Consider the following 16,290-nt stretch of genomic DNA (forward strand, 5'->3'; position numbering starts at 1 on the left):
AATACTATATCTAAAATCACTATGACCATCACTCCCACCCTGCTCTAAGCCACCATCCTCTCTGACCCAGGAACAGCACTAGGGTTGACTATCAGATTGGCGGGAAGTTGGTACAAGTTTTGCTATTTAGCAAGTTCAGGTATCAAGCTTTGTAAGAGTAAATTATAAAACTTAAACATTTCTCCAAATTAATTAGGCACTAACCCTTAGCTCTTGGCCTTCAATAAAATCTGTCATATCCCTAGTTGGATACAAACTTAAGGGACAGCCCAGAGACTTTATCCCAGAGTTAACACTTTAAAATATTAAAATGCAAAGTGTGCAAGAAAAGATTACAAGTCAAACTAAGAAATAGAGAATGATGGTCCATCCAGAGGAACAAGATAAAAATCCAAAATTGATCAACGAAGAGGACTAGGCTTTGCATTTACTAGACAGAGACTTTAAAGTAATGATCCTTAACATGCTCAAGGAGATAAAGGAAAACATGGAGAAAGAACTAAAGGATATGAGGAAAACAGTGAATGAACAATATGAGTATCTCTCCAGAGAAATACTGGAGTTGAAGAACACAATAACTGAAATGAAAAATACCCCAGATAGTTTCAACAGCAGATTGGAGTTGGCAGAAGAAAGAATCAGTGAACTCAAAGACAAGACAACTGAAATGATTCAGGCTGAGGAGCAAAAAGATAAAAGAATATAAAAGAATGAACAGAGCCTAAGAGACCCATGGGACATCATTAAGTGTACCAATATACACAATATGGGAATTCCAGAAGGAAAAGAAAGAAAGAAAGGAGCAGAAGGAATATTCAAAGAAATTAAAGTAGAAAATTTCCCAAATTTAATGGAAGACATGAATATGCACATTCAAGAAGCCCACTGACCCCAAACAGGATAAATTCAAAGAGAACCATACCCAGACACAGCAATCAAATTGTCCAATGCCAAGGACAAGGAGAGAGTGCTGAGAGCTGCAAGAGAAAAGCACTGTGTTTTTCACAAGGGAATCCCAATAAGATTAAATACAGATTTGTCATCAGAAACCATGGAGGGAAGAAAACAGTGGTATGAAATATTTAAAGTGCTGAGAGAAAACAATTGTCAATCAAGAATTTTATGTCCAGAAAGACTTTTTATAAAAATCAGGGACAGATAGACATTACCAGATAAACAAAAGCTGAGGGAATGTCTCCACACTAGACCTGCCCTACAAGCAATTCTAAAGGAAGTTCTTTGAACTGAAAGGAAAGGACACTAGACAGTGGATCAAAGCAACATAAAGCAAATATCTAGGAATAATTCTATCCAAGGACGATGTATAGGACTTGTTTACATAAAACTACAAGACATTGTTAAAAGAAATCAAAGAAGTCCTAAATAAATGGAAAGACATTCCGTATTCATGGATTGCAAGACTAAATATTGTTAAGATGTCAATTCTACCCAAAGCAATTTAAAGAGTCATTGCAAACCCAATAAAAATTCCAACAACCTTCTTTGCAGAAATGGAAAAGCCAATCATCAAATTTATATGGAAGGGTAAGAAACCCTGAAGAGCCAAAGCCATCTTGAAAAAGAAGAACAAAGTTGGAGGACTCACCCTTCCCAATCTTGAAACTTATTACAAAGACTCTGTACTCAAAACAACATAGTACTGCCACAAGGACAAACATATAGACCAATGGAATTGAATTGAGAGCTCAGACAGCAATCCTCACATTTATGGCCAAATGATTTTTGACAAGAGGACAAAGATCATTCAATCGGGAAAGAATAGCCTCCTCAACAAATGGTGCTGGGAAAACGGGAACTCCAGTTGCAAAAAAAAGAAGGAAAAACCCTACCTCACATCATATACAAAAATCAACTCAAAATGGATCAAAGGCCTAAATATAAGACACAGAACTATCAAACTCCTAGATGAAAACATAGGGGAGCATTTTCAGAATCCTGTATTAGGCAATGGTTGCTTAAACTTTATATCTAAAGCACAGCAACAAAAGAAAAAATAGATAAATGGGACCTCATCAAAATTTAAAACATTTGTGTGTCAAAGGACTTTATTATGAAAGTAAGATGACAAGCCTCACAATGGGAGAAAATATTTGGAAACCATATATCTGATAAAGATTTAATATCCAGAATATATAAAGAATCCTTCAACTTACAACAAAAAGACCAACAGCACAATTTAAAAATGGACAAAAGGCTTGAACAGACATTTCTCAACCCAAGAAGTGGGATGGTATATGGGAATCCTGAATTTTATGCATGATTTTTCTGAAAACCCACAACTTCTCTAACAAAGAAAAAAAGAAAAGACATACAACCCATTTTAAAAATAAGCAAAAGACTTGAATAGACATCTCCAAAGAAGATATACAAGTGGCCAAAAGGACATGAAAAGATGCTCAACATCACTAGTATTAGGGAAATGCAAATAAAAACCACAATGAGACACCATTTCACACCCACTAGAAAAGCTACTGTTATTAAAAAAAGAAAATTACAAGTGACGGAAAGGATGCAGAGAAATAGGAACACTCATTCATTGTTGGCGGGAATGTAAAATCGTGCAGCTGCTGTGGAAGACAGTTTGGTGGTTCCTCAGAAAGTCAAGTATAAAATTATCATATGACCCAGCAATCCCAATTCTAGGTATATACTCAAAAAAACTGAAAGCAGGGACTCAGATATTTGCACACAGATGTTCATAGCAGAATTATTCACAATTGCCAAAAGATGGAAGTAAAACAAATGTCCATCAATCAGTGAATGGATAAATAAAATGTGGCATATACATACAATGGAATATTATTCAGCCACAAAAAGGAATGAAGTAATGATACATGTGACAACATGGATGAACCTTGAAGACATCATGTTGAGTGAAAAAGCCAGACACAAAAGGACAAATATTGTTATGACTTCACTTATATGAAAGAATAAGCAAACTCACAGAGTAAGAATCTAGAATATAGGTTACCAGGGGAAGGGCTAGGGGTAGAGAATGAGGAGTTAATGCTTAAATTGTTTAGAGTACTATTTGGGTTAGTCATAAAGTTTTGGTAATGAATGGCAGTGATAGTAGCACAACACTGTGAACCTAATTAACAGCAATGAATTATACATGTGAATGTGGTTAAAAGGGGAAATTGGAGGTTGTATATATGTTTCTAGAATAAAAATTTGAAAAGAAAATCATCAGACAGTACAACACAATGAGCCCTATTTCAAATGATGGACTATAATTCATCGCACAATTATAAAAATGTTCTTTCATGGATTGTAACAAATGCACCTCACTAATGCAAAGTGTTAATAATAGGGTGGTTGTGGTGGTTTGAAGCACTATGTACCCCAGAATAACATGTTCTTAAACCTACTTCATTCCGATGGGTGTGAACCCATTGTAAGTAGTAGCTTTTGAAGTAAGTAGAAGCTTACTGCAGTTGAAGTTTAGCCCACCTCAATCAGGATGGGTCTTAATCCTATTACTGGAGTCCTTTATAAGCAGAATGAAATTCAGACATAGAGAGAGAAAGCCACAGGAAGCAAGAATCTGAACATCAACGGAACCCAGAAAAAAAGGGAGAGAGCAGGAGATGCGGTATGACTTGCCAGGTGACAAGCTAAGGACCAAGTATCACGAGCAGTCAGCCCCAGATGCCACAGTCTCTTGAGAAGAAAGCATCACCTTGATAATGCCTTGATTTGGATGCTTTTCCTAATCTCAAAACTGTGAGCAAATAAATTCCCATTGTTTAATCTGACCCATTTCATGGTATTACTTGAGCAGCTCAGGAAATAAAACAGTGGTTTATGGGAACTCTGTATTTTATGCATGATTTTTTTGTAAACCTGTAACTTTCCTAATTAAAAAAAAATAAAAACAAACAAAACTTGAGCAAAGGACTTGAGTAGGCATCTCTCCATAAAAGACATACAAATAGCCAATAGCAGATGAAAAGACACTCAACATCATTAGTCATCAGGAAAATGTGAATCAAAACCACAATGATGTACCACTTCCCACCCACTAGGATGACAACTATTTAAAAAAAAAAAAAAAACAGAAAATATCAAGTGTTGGAGAGAATATGGAAAAACTGGAACTCTCACAATGTTCCTGTGTAGTTTGGCAGTTCCTCAAAAATATTAAACATAAAATTACATATGACTTGCCAATTTCACTCAAAGATATATACCCAAATGATATGAAAACAGGAACTCAAACAGATACTTATACACCAATGTTCATAGCAGCATTATTCACAATAGCCAAAAAGGTAGAAAACAACCAAAACATCCATCAACAAATGAATGTACAAATGAAATGTGGCATATATGTACAATGGAATATTATTCAGCAGTAAAAAAGGAATCACATTCCAATGCATGCCACAACATGGATGAACCTTGAAATCATTACATTGAATGAAATAAGCCAGACACAAAAGGACAAATATTTTATAATTCTACTTATAGAAATATTTAAAATAAGCAAATTTGTAAAGACAGAAAGTAGATTAAAGATTACCAGAGGTGGAGGCGGGGTGTGGCAGGGGAAGGGGAAATAGGGAGTTTTTGCTTAATAAGTACAGTTTCTGTTTGGAGTCATGAAAAATTCCTGGTAATAGATGGTGGTGATAGCACAATATTGTGACTGTAATTAACACCACTGAACTGTACACCTAAAAATGGTTTAAATGGAAATTTTTGTGTTATATATATGTTACCACAATTAAAAAAAAAAGTCTGGCCATGAAAAGGAGAGAGGGCAGTAGTCAGAAGTAAAGAAGTGTGTTTTATTATCTTAATAAATTTTGAGAGTCAGCAATATATGGGTGATAGTAAAATGATAGTAATAATAATAACTACCAACATTTATTGAAAGACTACTATGGGCTAAGCACTTTGTATGCATTAACTCATTTGACCTTCACAACACCCCTATGAAGTGGTATCATTATAACTCCCATTTTACAGATGAAGAAACAGAGTGTGAAAGTAACTTGGCTAAGGTCACTCAGCAAGGAAGGGACAGAGCCCAATTTGAACCCAGGCCATCTGGCTCCAGAGCCCAAGTTCTTTACCAGAATGTAATTAAAGAGTGGCTAGGGTTGCCAGAGATCTTATTACACAAGAAGAAGAGCGGGCAGAGGACAGACGCCCCAAAATTTAACGAGAACGTAGATAATTCAAAAGGAAGAAAATTTCCAGAGATATAGGAAGTAAACTATGGGGCAGTTTTGGAAAACAAGAGAAAAGGAAATTTTTTTAAATGTGATTAATACTGTTAAGTGCTGCAAAGAGATCAAATATGATGAGGCTTGACAAGTATCCACTGAATTTGGCAGTTGTGAATGACAATTCAATAGTATTCAATGGGAGTTAAGATATAATGGGTTAAAGAATGAGTTTAATTTCAGTTTTAATTTTAGTTTTTTTGACAGCTTTGGCTATGGTAGAAAGAAAGGGGGTAACAATACATAAAGGCTATAGGGGTGAAGGTTTCTGCTGTCATTATCGTAGTTGTTGATTGGGTGAAAGAGGTTTGAGAATGTTTAAACGGACAGGGGCCAGAAGTATAGGAAAGTGCTTATGATGGGGTGCAGGACCCACAGCTCAGGAATCTGGTCAAGAAATAGACTGAAGTTTTACTTTTACTTTTTTTTTTTTTAAACGAGTTCACCATAAACATATTCTGTCAAATAATAATCTGATTAAATTTCAGACATCATTTCTTCCTAAAAGATATGGCTGCCTAGAACAGTGTTTAAAGCATAGCAGACCTTTAATAAATGTTTCCTGAATTAAACTAAAAGTATGATCCTCACCTTGGGATGGTTAGAATTTATTATAAATGGAAAATTATATAGAAGTTTTAAAGAAAACTTATTTTGCTAACAGACCTTATTACTTACCTAACAAAAATCTTATTACTTACCTAACAAAAATCTTATATCTAAAACTAATTTAACAGCAGTAAAGTAGCTACCCATTTGGTAAAGTTCAAGATTCATTAGATAAAAAATCTATTTGCGGCAAATACTCACATGAACCAAAAGGAAAAAAAAACAGAATTCCAGATTTTTATTTCTGGAACTGTACACCAGGTATTAAAGTACAACAAATACAAAATAATGCTCAAAAAAATCAGTGTTTTGTACAAATATTAAAATCAGTGCAACAACAGCAATTTCCTTTTGAACATCTGATACTAAAATTTGTTCTGATTGTCACTAATTGATCTCAAACTCACAGGGTACTTATTTCAAACTGGAACAACTGGAATCACTGGTCAGCTAAGAGAAATATTAAGATCTACCATATTTGACGATAAAACTAATAGTTTCCTCCTTTTAGTGAAAAAATTAGGTAAGTTTTAAAAAACATAGTAACGTCAATATTTTTATAAATTTCAATTTCCATTTTAGACAATGTGCTTTGAAACTCTGGGCAAACAATACCCCTTGGTGGTCAGGTTTATTCATCAGTTTACATTCAAAGTTGAAAAAATCACTAGATACTTTGGTTAAATTAAATAGTATCACTACGCTCTGTTAGATCTGACGTTCTCAAATATTTATGACCCTCAATTTTAAAAATTAAAAGGAAACAATTGCACAATTCTTTGACCTCACTGCACACACTTCAGTAGTTTTTAAACAGTATTCTACATCTTTCAAGTAAATTCAGCAGTTGATCGTGACAAGAGGAAAACTAAACATCTAAAGATCTAGCATGAACAAGATGAAGTACAACTAACAAAAGTAAAGTATTGCTATAATCACAGCACCAGTTACAGTTCTAAATGAATCCATTGTCCTCTCAAATTCCCTGTACATAAAAGATACATCAGCCAACACTGCAATTGCTCATCATGGATTTTTGGTTTGTTCATATATGAAAATATTGCAGCAAAGGAAAAATGAACAGAAAGAATTCATCACAGTTTGTTACAAGAATTGTTCTTAACACTTGATAATAAAGGCATTACTATTTCTTCATATGATTGCAAATTGGTTATTTCATGCTCTCAAATGCAATTCATTTAATAAACAGTAACAAATTCTTTGCTAAGATGCTTAAACAGAAAGAAAAGAAAACCAGAAAAATCCAGCTTTTAAGAAGAAATTCAATAAATAACTATTTTACATGGATAAAGTCATAGTGGTATAACTTATGAATGTCACATCAAGCATGCACAAAAATGGTATTATACATGGCAGCAGTAGTCAGAAAATACTGAATTAGATCTAAAAAGATATGAAGAATTTACACATATATATACAAAAATCTTGCAAATTATTGCCTCATTTTAACAAAGAATTAAAAGTAAACATTACCAGCTAGCTAGCACTGTCTAAGAGACTAAAATCAGATTGGCATTTAAAAATCTATAAATCTAGCTGGAATTTATTTCTCTCATACCATTTTCTTGATTTTGGTCAAAAATCTTTATTAAATAACTAAAGTGTCCATTCAACTTGCTGATAATCCAAACTTTAGATGAGAAACACTGTTTCCATCTTATATCAAGATCCCAGCAATTCATAGATAAACTGAATATATTACTGCATCAACTACTGAGAATAGGCATGTTATTTAAGTGCAACTGGTATTAGCATTCAGTCATCTTTGTGTATATTATTTTATACAGACCAGCCACTGTAAACCCAGAGCCAAAACTGAAGTTGTAACAATGGAAAATCATGGCCAGCATCTTACTAACTTACAGAAAATGTACTGATTTTTAACAACAATAACAAAAAAAACATGGTTCAAAGTTTAGCACAACACAGCAATAAGAAGCTGACAACTTGGATAAAAATATTAGAAAGCAACATAGGGCCCAAGTTACCCATCATTCACTGTGTGCATATAGGAATGCTAGACTTGAAATGTATAAATTAGAGACTGATTTTAAGTTATTAACTTAACTACTTTTGTCCACTGGGCTATAAACTAAATTTTGTAGTGAACGTGCTACTGCGTAAACACTTCAAAGCAATCTTCATTAAAATATTGCAAAGAAAAACAAGAATACACATCATCCAAAACTAAGGATGTCATTGCAGTTCACAGTTTGTATAATAAATACCCCCCCTTTCAATCAGTTCTAAGGTCCCACTATATTCTATCTACTTGTCAGCACAACCTTGAAGCAACTTATACTTACAAATATCAGCAATGCAGCCAAACATTTAAGTTTTTTGCAAAGCAACACAACTAGTAGAAATAGAAAGTTTTAATTAAGACAGAACAAAAAAAAAGTTAAGTTCTGTTTCAACTGAACTATAAAAGCAAAGCTTATTACATTCTAATACTGTAATATATATTATGTGAATTCACCTTAGAACTTAAAGATGCAAAATAGCCAACGTTTATGACAATGGCTTTGTTTTCACAATGTATAGTATAAAAATAAAACTAAGTTTGAGATGCATCTAAACATCTGTCACTTTTTAAAACTTAAAGTGGTAAAGTACCAATCTATTTCACATAGGAACTCATATTTTTCTTACAAATGTTCAAGCTAAACAAAAAAGTTTAAATATACTTCAAGGTTCTATTGCATTATCTATAAAATCTAGAAGCCCCTCCTAAAAGTTAACACTTTGAACTGCAGTGCTACAAACAACTTAAGAGGTGTTCCAAAATGTAAACCATTGAGTGGCAACATCTTAGGCTTAGGCTTAGTAGACTGTGCCTCCGCAAGTCAACGGCCTCAGGATAAACTAAATTATACAGTGACCGGTATGATTTTTAAGATTACAATCTTCAACAATGGTGGACAAAACCCCATCTGAATACCATTTCTTCAAACACCAAATTTCTATCCAATAAATAAAGTTACACTGAAATCTACTGGCAGTAAAATGACCAATTCTGTGTAAGGTAGCCCTGGTCTAGAATTTTGAAACAGGATCCAAGCAAGTGTCTTCACAATTTGCACATAGTTCCTTGTGCTGGCTTCCATAAAGATGAACTTGCTGTTTTGTAAACCGAAGTGCTCTAGTTGAATAACATGAGAGAAGTTTCCATTTTAAAAAATCCTTGCATGTTTGTGCAGTTTAAAGAAACTTACTCCTGCTTTTATTTTATCAAGAAACTAAAACCAAAAAAAAATGCTACATCGAGTAGGGATCAAGATTGGTACCTGTAAACATTGTTATTCCACTATATCCATTACGGCAAAAGGAATTTACACAAAAAGAAGTCACTCCATTCAATTCAGAACTTCTGTGCTGGTGGCCTGTCTACAGGTTTTAAAACTGGGAGTAAGGGCAGTGGGGAAAAGAAAATTATAGAAAAGGAAAGGAATAGGGAGGAGGTATTGGGGATAAGGAAGAGAAAAGCAGAGCTTAAAGCTGCACTACAGAGTTCAATCCTAGTTCCCACTCTGCTGATCATAGTTCGTTTCCACATTTATGGACTGAAAAATGAAAATACTCTTGATAAATCAAGATATACTTCTATACATACTGACATCACTTACGTCGTAGTGAAAAAGGTTCAAACTTTCAGTGAAAGACTAAGCAAACCTGATAGCTCCCCTCAAGTTTCCTGGTCCTGCACGCCCACTGTTTCTGGGCCCCCACTTGTTTCACTCGGAGGGCAGTGTGCTGATGCTGAGTGTGAGCACTGATGAAATGATTGGTCTCGCTGGCAGACAGGCTGCCAAAGTCAGCCACAGAGACAGCCATTTTGGCACTGGTGATGTGATGTGTGATTTTCAAAGTCCACACCCAAATTATTTACAGAAACCTCATTCATAAACGATTCAGGGATAGCAATGCCCATTTTCAGTCTCTTCGCTGGTCTTTCTGACTCTTCACTGCTCATGTTCATAGGGTTTAGCTCCGAGTGATAAAATCCAGTCTCAAATAAATTAAAACAATCACTTTCCCCATTGCTGGGCAGTGAGTAAGTCTTCCTTTACAACAGGCACATGATTTACTTGTCCACTGGGTGTGCTGCCCAGTGGAAGAAAGCTATGTCCAAACAACTCACATCTGTGGGGTTGCAAATGGTTGCTATGCTGTTGGTCAAAGCTGTCAAGTCACTGGCAGTGAAAGAGTTCAGAATATTCAGCTGTTGATCAGGAATAGGCTCAGGTCGGTTAGAAGCTAAGACAGAAGAATTTATTGTCCCACCCAGAGCTTCTGTTTCATCTACCAAACGATCCGTATAATCCGTTACTCCAGGGTGATGGCTATATCGTTTCTTTCCAAATCTCGTTTGTTGAGCAAAGTAATCAAAACATTCAGATTTCTTCCACATATAATAGAATGCCACACATACAGCTACTATTCTATTTCTCACCTTATTCTTCTGTATAAGATGAAAATCTTTTCCAAAGAGCATGAGAGTGTGTTCAAGGCTTTGACATTCTTCCTCTGTCCATGCAGTCATTCCTTCTTGAGATGCCTTTCCATTGCAGCAGTACCTTTCAATTCCTTCCTTTATATTGTGATTACACTTAAGAAGTTCATAGAATGCCTGTTCATTGTCCCTTGTGTATAGTCCTGCAGAAATCCTATCCATTATTTTTTCATTTCCAGTTCTTAACAAAGTCTCAACAAGGTACTCCTTAACTTTGCTCTCCAAAACTACACCAGGACACCAAAGTAACTGGTTTTCATGTTCATACACTTTCTCATTACCATTGTACTCTCCAAGATAAGGGGGACTCTCTGCCTAATATTGCAAACCGACCATTATTTCCTTCCTCAAATCTGCAGGTGAGTTACCACTGTCTGTTTCAACATCTTCAACCTCTGATTCCTTATCCCCATCACATGCAGTATTTGATCGTAAAGGTCTAGGAAAGAAATCAGAGGTTTCATGGGAAGTCACAGATGGTGTCAGATCATCTGCGGAATACTGTGTTTCTTCATCATCACCCTACAACAGGTCTTTTGCTACTTCCTCCTGGAAGAATAGGAAGGCAGTGTTTGTCTAGTGTTATAACTGGTAGTTCATCTGCAAGTGCACTTGGGGAGCTATTTGCACTGGAATCTGCAATGGCTGGAATTGCAGGTTCATAGCCATAGAATGCCAATAAATCTTCCAGAGACATGTTTCCTTCCTTTTCTAAGTCTTCAATTTCAGAATTGAAGTTTTTACCCTTGTCCATCATTTCCTCTTCTTCAAGAGTTCTTTCATCATCATAGTCATGAACCAACATCTCAGCAGCAGGGTCAAAATCATGATCCTCAGAAGACAAAGAGCCAACTGGACTCAAACTTCCGAAAGAAGCCTCTGCCATATTGATACCTTTAGGGAGAATGTGAGCCCAGTCCCCGGGCAGGGCGACTGAGCCAATCACAGCCACTGCCGTGGTCAACCCGACACCCACCCCTAGTTTTACTTTTATAACATCTGTGTTACTTGAATTTTCTTAGCCATACAGTTAATACTTTTATTTTTAAAAAAATAGGATGTACGAAGATTAATTTCATGTGTCAACTTGGCTAGATTGTGGTGTCCAGTTGTATGGTCAGACACTGGACTACTTGCTATTGTGATAATAACAAATAATGGTATTTGTTCATCTACAATCAGTTAACTGCATCTGAAGTCAACAGAGGAGACTGCCCTCAGCAATGTGGGTAATCTACTCATCTAATTAGTTGAAGGTCATAAAAGCTAAAACTAAGAGATTCAGAAGTCAGAAGAAGACTTTGTGGCTTTTGCTAAAATTTCTAGCCAGTTAGCTTCTCCTGGGGAATTTGGACTAAGGACTTCACTATCACCTTTCACCTTTTTTTTTTTTTTTTTTAATCTTCATTTTATTGAGATATATTCACATACCACGCAGTCATACAAAACAAATCGTACTTTCGATTGTTTACAGTACCATTACATAGTGGTACATTCATCACCCAAATCAATCCCTGGCAGCTTCATTAGCACACACACAAAAATAACAAGAATAATACACTATCACCTTTATCAGAGTTCCCAGCCTGGGCCTGCCCTATACAATTCAGAATTGCCAACCTCCACAGTCATATGAGCCAATTTATTGTAATAAATCTCTCTATACATAAAACACATATCCTTCTGGTTCTATTTCTCTGGAGAACCCTGACTAACATGGGAGGGGTAATGTGTGGGTAGGAGTCAAAGAGAAATTCTCTGTATGTACTTCCTGTTTTACATTTTTAAAAAAGAACCTTATTTGAAAAAAAAAAAAAAAAAGGTATCCTTTCATCTCCTCCAGCACACTGCCCTCTCCCCTCCCCACAGCAAGGTTTCTGAAGAGTGGTCAGTCTATTCCTGTTTGTATGCATTTGTTCACCTCCCACTCATTCCTCAGGTCCCTCCATTCTGGTCTTAGCCTCACCTCTCCACCTAAACAGCTCTTACTGAGCTCTCTAATATATTCTGTGTTGTTAAATCAGGCACATTTCAGGTCTTTCCCTCAAGTTCTAGACTTTTATAACTATTTGCTCACTGGGACATCTCTATAGGTACCTCCAACTCAACATGTCTAAAACAGAACTCACCTTTCTTTCCTCTGCCCCCAAACACAATCCTTCTTTTACCACTTTAGAGAGCAGCTTCCACCAACCCTAACCAAGCCCAGAAACCTGATGCCATCTTGGCTCTTCTTTATCTTCCATGCCCTATATCTCATCCATTACCTTCACTCCTACCTCCCCTTCCCCAAGAGCCCTCAAATGCAATTTCCATACAGCCTCCATCCTGATCTTTCTAAAATATAAACCCTATGTCACGCCTCTGCTGACAGCTCTCCTGTGGCTCCCTGCTGCCTTCAGAGTAAGCCATAAGCATATAATATCAGGATCTTGAAGGTCCTGCCTGATTCTCCAGCCTTATCTCTTGCCATTTCCCCTCCTAATCAATGCCGAAACCTCACAGAAACCTTTGGTTGTCCCCTGAACTTGCCAAGCAACTCCATGTTGATCCTTGACATGCAGAATTGCCCCCAGGCCCTCATTACCTTCAGTGCCCTCTCTTGCCTCATTTCCTGGGCCAACTCCTAGACTTAGCTCTGACTTCACCTGATAAGAGGATTAGTTATTCACAAAGGGACAGTTTCATTATTAACCAATTGTAGCTTTTCATTTCAAGACTCTTAAGGCATTTGGATTAGTGTCCATTATTAAATGGTTTTACACAGTAGCATAGGAAGTAAAGCCTACTGTAATCTCACAATGACAGAAGTGGATTTGTTACTTTAGTCACATGTTAGTGCCTTAAAATCTGAATTGAGCATTTGTAAGTATTTATAAATGGTGCTTTTTATTATACATGGGCATACCGAGACAAAAATAAGCCTTCTTAAATCAGAATTCGGTAAAGAGTGCTGCTTATCCAGTTCAGCCCATCCCATTCATTACCAGAATCTTCATCTATCAGCTTGGTTGGGTCCGTCAATCCAGGTGTCTTTATATAACAATTCCTACAGGGGTCTTTAACTCTGAACTCAACTAAAGCAGTGTTTAAAATGATCAAGCCAGCACTCTGCAATAAGGGCCATACAGCAGTACCTTCTTAGGAATGCACTGTAATATCCAAGAAACCCTACATTTGCTGATGCCACTGGAACATATAATTTTCTCCTGGTGTTTCATCTGTAAAATAGGAATAATGATGGTTATCTCAGACAATTACTCTGATGACTAAATGAAGAGAACTTTGAACTGGAGATAAAAAGTTGGACGTCATCGGCATACAGATTTATGGTATATTTAAATCCATGGGAATTGATGAGATAACCTAGAGAGGGAGGGTTGAAAGAGAAAAGAAGGCCCCAGCCCTCCTTCCAAGTGATTCCTATTCATTTTTTCATTTAACAAATATTTTTTGAATGCCTATGATCTGCCCATTACTGTGCTAGGCACAAGGACTGTAGGAGTAAGCCAAAGAAACATAGCTACTGTTCTCGAGGAGAAAGTTTATAGTCTACAAAGGGAGACAGACAGCACACAAATATATATTTAATTACAAACTATGATAAATGCTTTAAATGAAAAGCACCAGGTGCCATGGGAGAACTTAATGAGGATCTAATTCAGATTAAATGAGATAATATATGTAAAGCACTTAGCATCGCGCCTGACACATAGTAAACACATTGGTCAGGCAAGGCCTCACTAAGAAAGTGACAATTATGCTGGCACCAAAGGATTAGCAGGAGTTAGCCAGGTAAAGTGTGTGGGGCATAGGGAAGGCAGGAGGCACTCCAAGCAGAGAAGCAACACACAAGAAGGCCTTGAGGCAGGAAACAGTCTAGTGTATTCCAGAAGCTGAAAGGGGACCTGAGTGTCTAGAGCATATGAGTTAGTAAATGACAGCACCATATGCATGGCCACCCAAGGTAGAAATGTCCTTCTTCCCCATGTGATTAAAATGTCAGTAAGAACCACACAATAGCTCTAGATACTATATCAAAATCATAGTAATGATACAAATAAATCACATCTGCTTGCAAATGGACTGGCAGTCTGCAGATCCTCTTTCCCACCTTCCTTTTCATAGTCATCTTCTCTCACTACTCAAAGGAAAGGTGGACCCCTTACCCAACCAGATTCTCACTTTGGGGCATTGACCTGGATATCACAATTCCAGAATGCATCCTTCCTGAGGGAGAGTCCCATGACAACAAATACAAGAGAGATTCAGTAAGGTGTTAAAAGGGGGCAGCATCTTATTGTCATACAGGTTACATATAAATGCAAGGTTCAGATTTAACTGAATTCAGAAAGTAAAACGGTTATCACAGGGATACCTAACAATACCATATTTGAATTGAAAAAATACTTTCCTAACAGAAAGTAAGTCCAATTTGTCTATTTTTTCAGTGAGGACTGGCTTTGAAAATGTAAGTTTAGAATGGAATCTACTTACAATTCATGTATATTCACAGTTCAGTTTTTGTAGGGTACCATTTAAATTCTTTAGTTATACTTGACTGCATTTGGGGGGAAATAGTATGTTATGGTAATATTGAAAATTTGGAGATTTGTAAAGTCTTGAAACTTAACTTTCAAGAAAGTCTAGGGTAGCCTATGTTTGTGTTCATGTTCATTCTGACATTTTTAAATATCAAGCCTAAGTACACAATTTTTTAAAATATAATGTAAAAGTTTAACAGGAAATTGGCACCTAGTTCAAAGTTAAAAGTTAAAGGACCTGCTTGTAGCGAACATGCAGTAACAGGGACTGCAATTACCCTCCTGCCTGAAACAACAATAAAAATATAAAATATATAAAATATATTTCATTGAGTGTTTCCATGGAGATGTGACTCAATCAACTGTGAGTGATTGGATAATTTCCATGGAGGTGTTACCCCACTCATTCAGGGTGGGTGTTAACTGGATCACTGGAGTACTTGAAAAAGAGCCACACAGACCCAGACGCTTACTACAGCCAAGAGGGACACTCTGAGCAACATACAGGAGCTGAGAGAGGAGCTTCAGTTAGAGAGACATTTTGGAGATGGCCTTTGAAAGCAGACTTTTGCTCTGGACAAGCTAAGAGAAGACAAACTCCACAAGAGCAACTAAGAGTGACAGTTTTGAGGAGCTGCAGCCTAGAGAGGAATGTTCTGGGAGAAAGCCATTTTGAAACCAGAACTCAAGCAGATGCCATCCATGTGCCTTCCCAGCTAACACAGGTTTTCTGGATGCCATTGGTCATCCTCCAGTACCCAATTGTTGATGTGTTACCGTGGACACTTTATGGCCTTAACAGTGTAACTGTGTAACCAAATAAACCCCCTTTTATAAAAGCCAATCCAATTTCTGGTGTTTTGTATTCCAGCAGCATTAGCAAACTGGAACAGCTTGTTTATAATATTTTTTTTTTAATCATCATTTTATTGAGATATATTCACATACCACGCAGTCATACAAAGCAAATTGTACTTTCGATTGTTTACAGTACCATTACATAGTTGTACATTCATCACCTAAATCAATCCCTGACACCTTCATTAGCACACACACAAGAATAACAAGAATAATAATTAGAGTGAAAAAGAGCAATTGAAGTAAAAAAGAACACTGGGTACCTTTGTCTGTTTGTTTCCTTCCCCTATTTTTCTACTCATCCATCCATAAACTAGACAAAGTGGAGTGTGGTCCTTATGGCTTTCCCAATCCCATTGTCACCCCTCATAAGCTACATTTTTATACAACTGTCTTCGAGATTCATGGGTTCTGGGTTGTAGTTTGATAGTTTCAGGTATCCACCATCAGCTACCCCAGTTCTTTAGAACCTAAAAAGGGTTGTCTAAAG

At 36.5% G+C, this 16,290-nt stretch overlaps 1 pseudogene; it reads right to left on the reverse strand.

Moving 5' to 3' along the window:
* Window positions 1–9,536: 9,536 nt before the first annotated feature.
* On the reverse strand, window positions 9,537–11,290 carry LOC119513006 (annotated as a pseudogene).
* Between the last annotated feature and the right edge of the window lie 5,000 nt (window positions 11,291–16,290).

The sequence above is a fragment of the Choloepus didactylus genome, chromosome 2 (assembly GCF_015220235.1).
Source record: "Choloepus didactylus isolate mChoDid1 chromosome 2, mChoDid1.pri, whole genome shotgun sequence".
Lineage (NCBI taxonomy): Eukaryota > Metazoa > Chordata > Mammalia > Pilosa > Megalonychidae > Choloepus > Choloepus didactylus.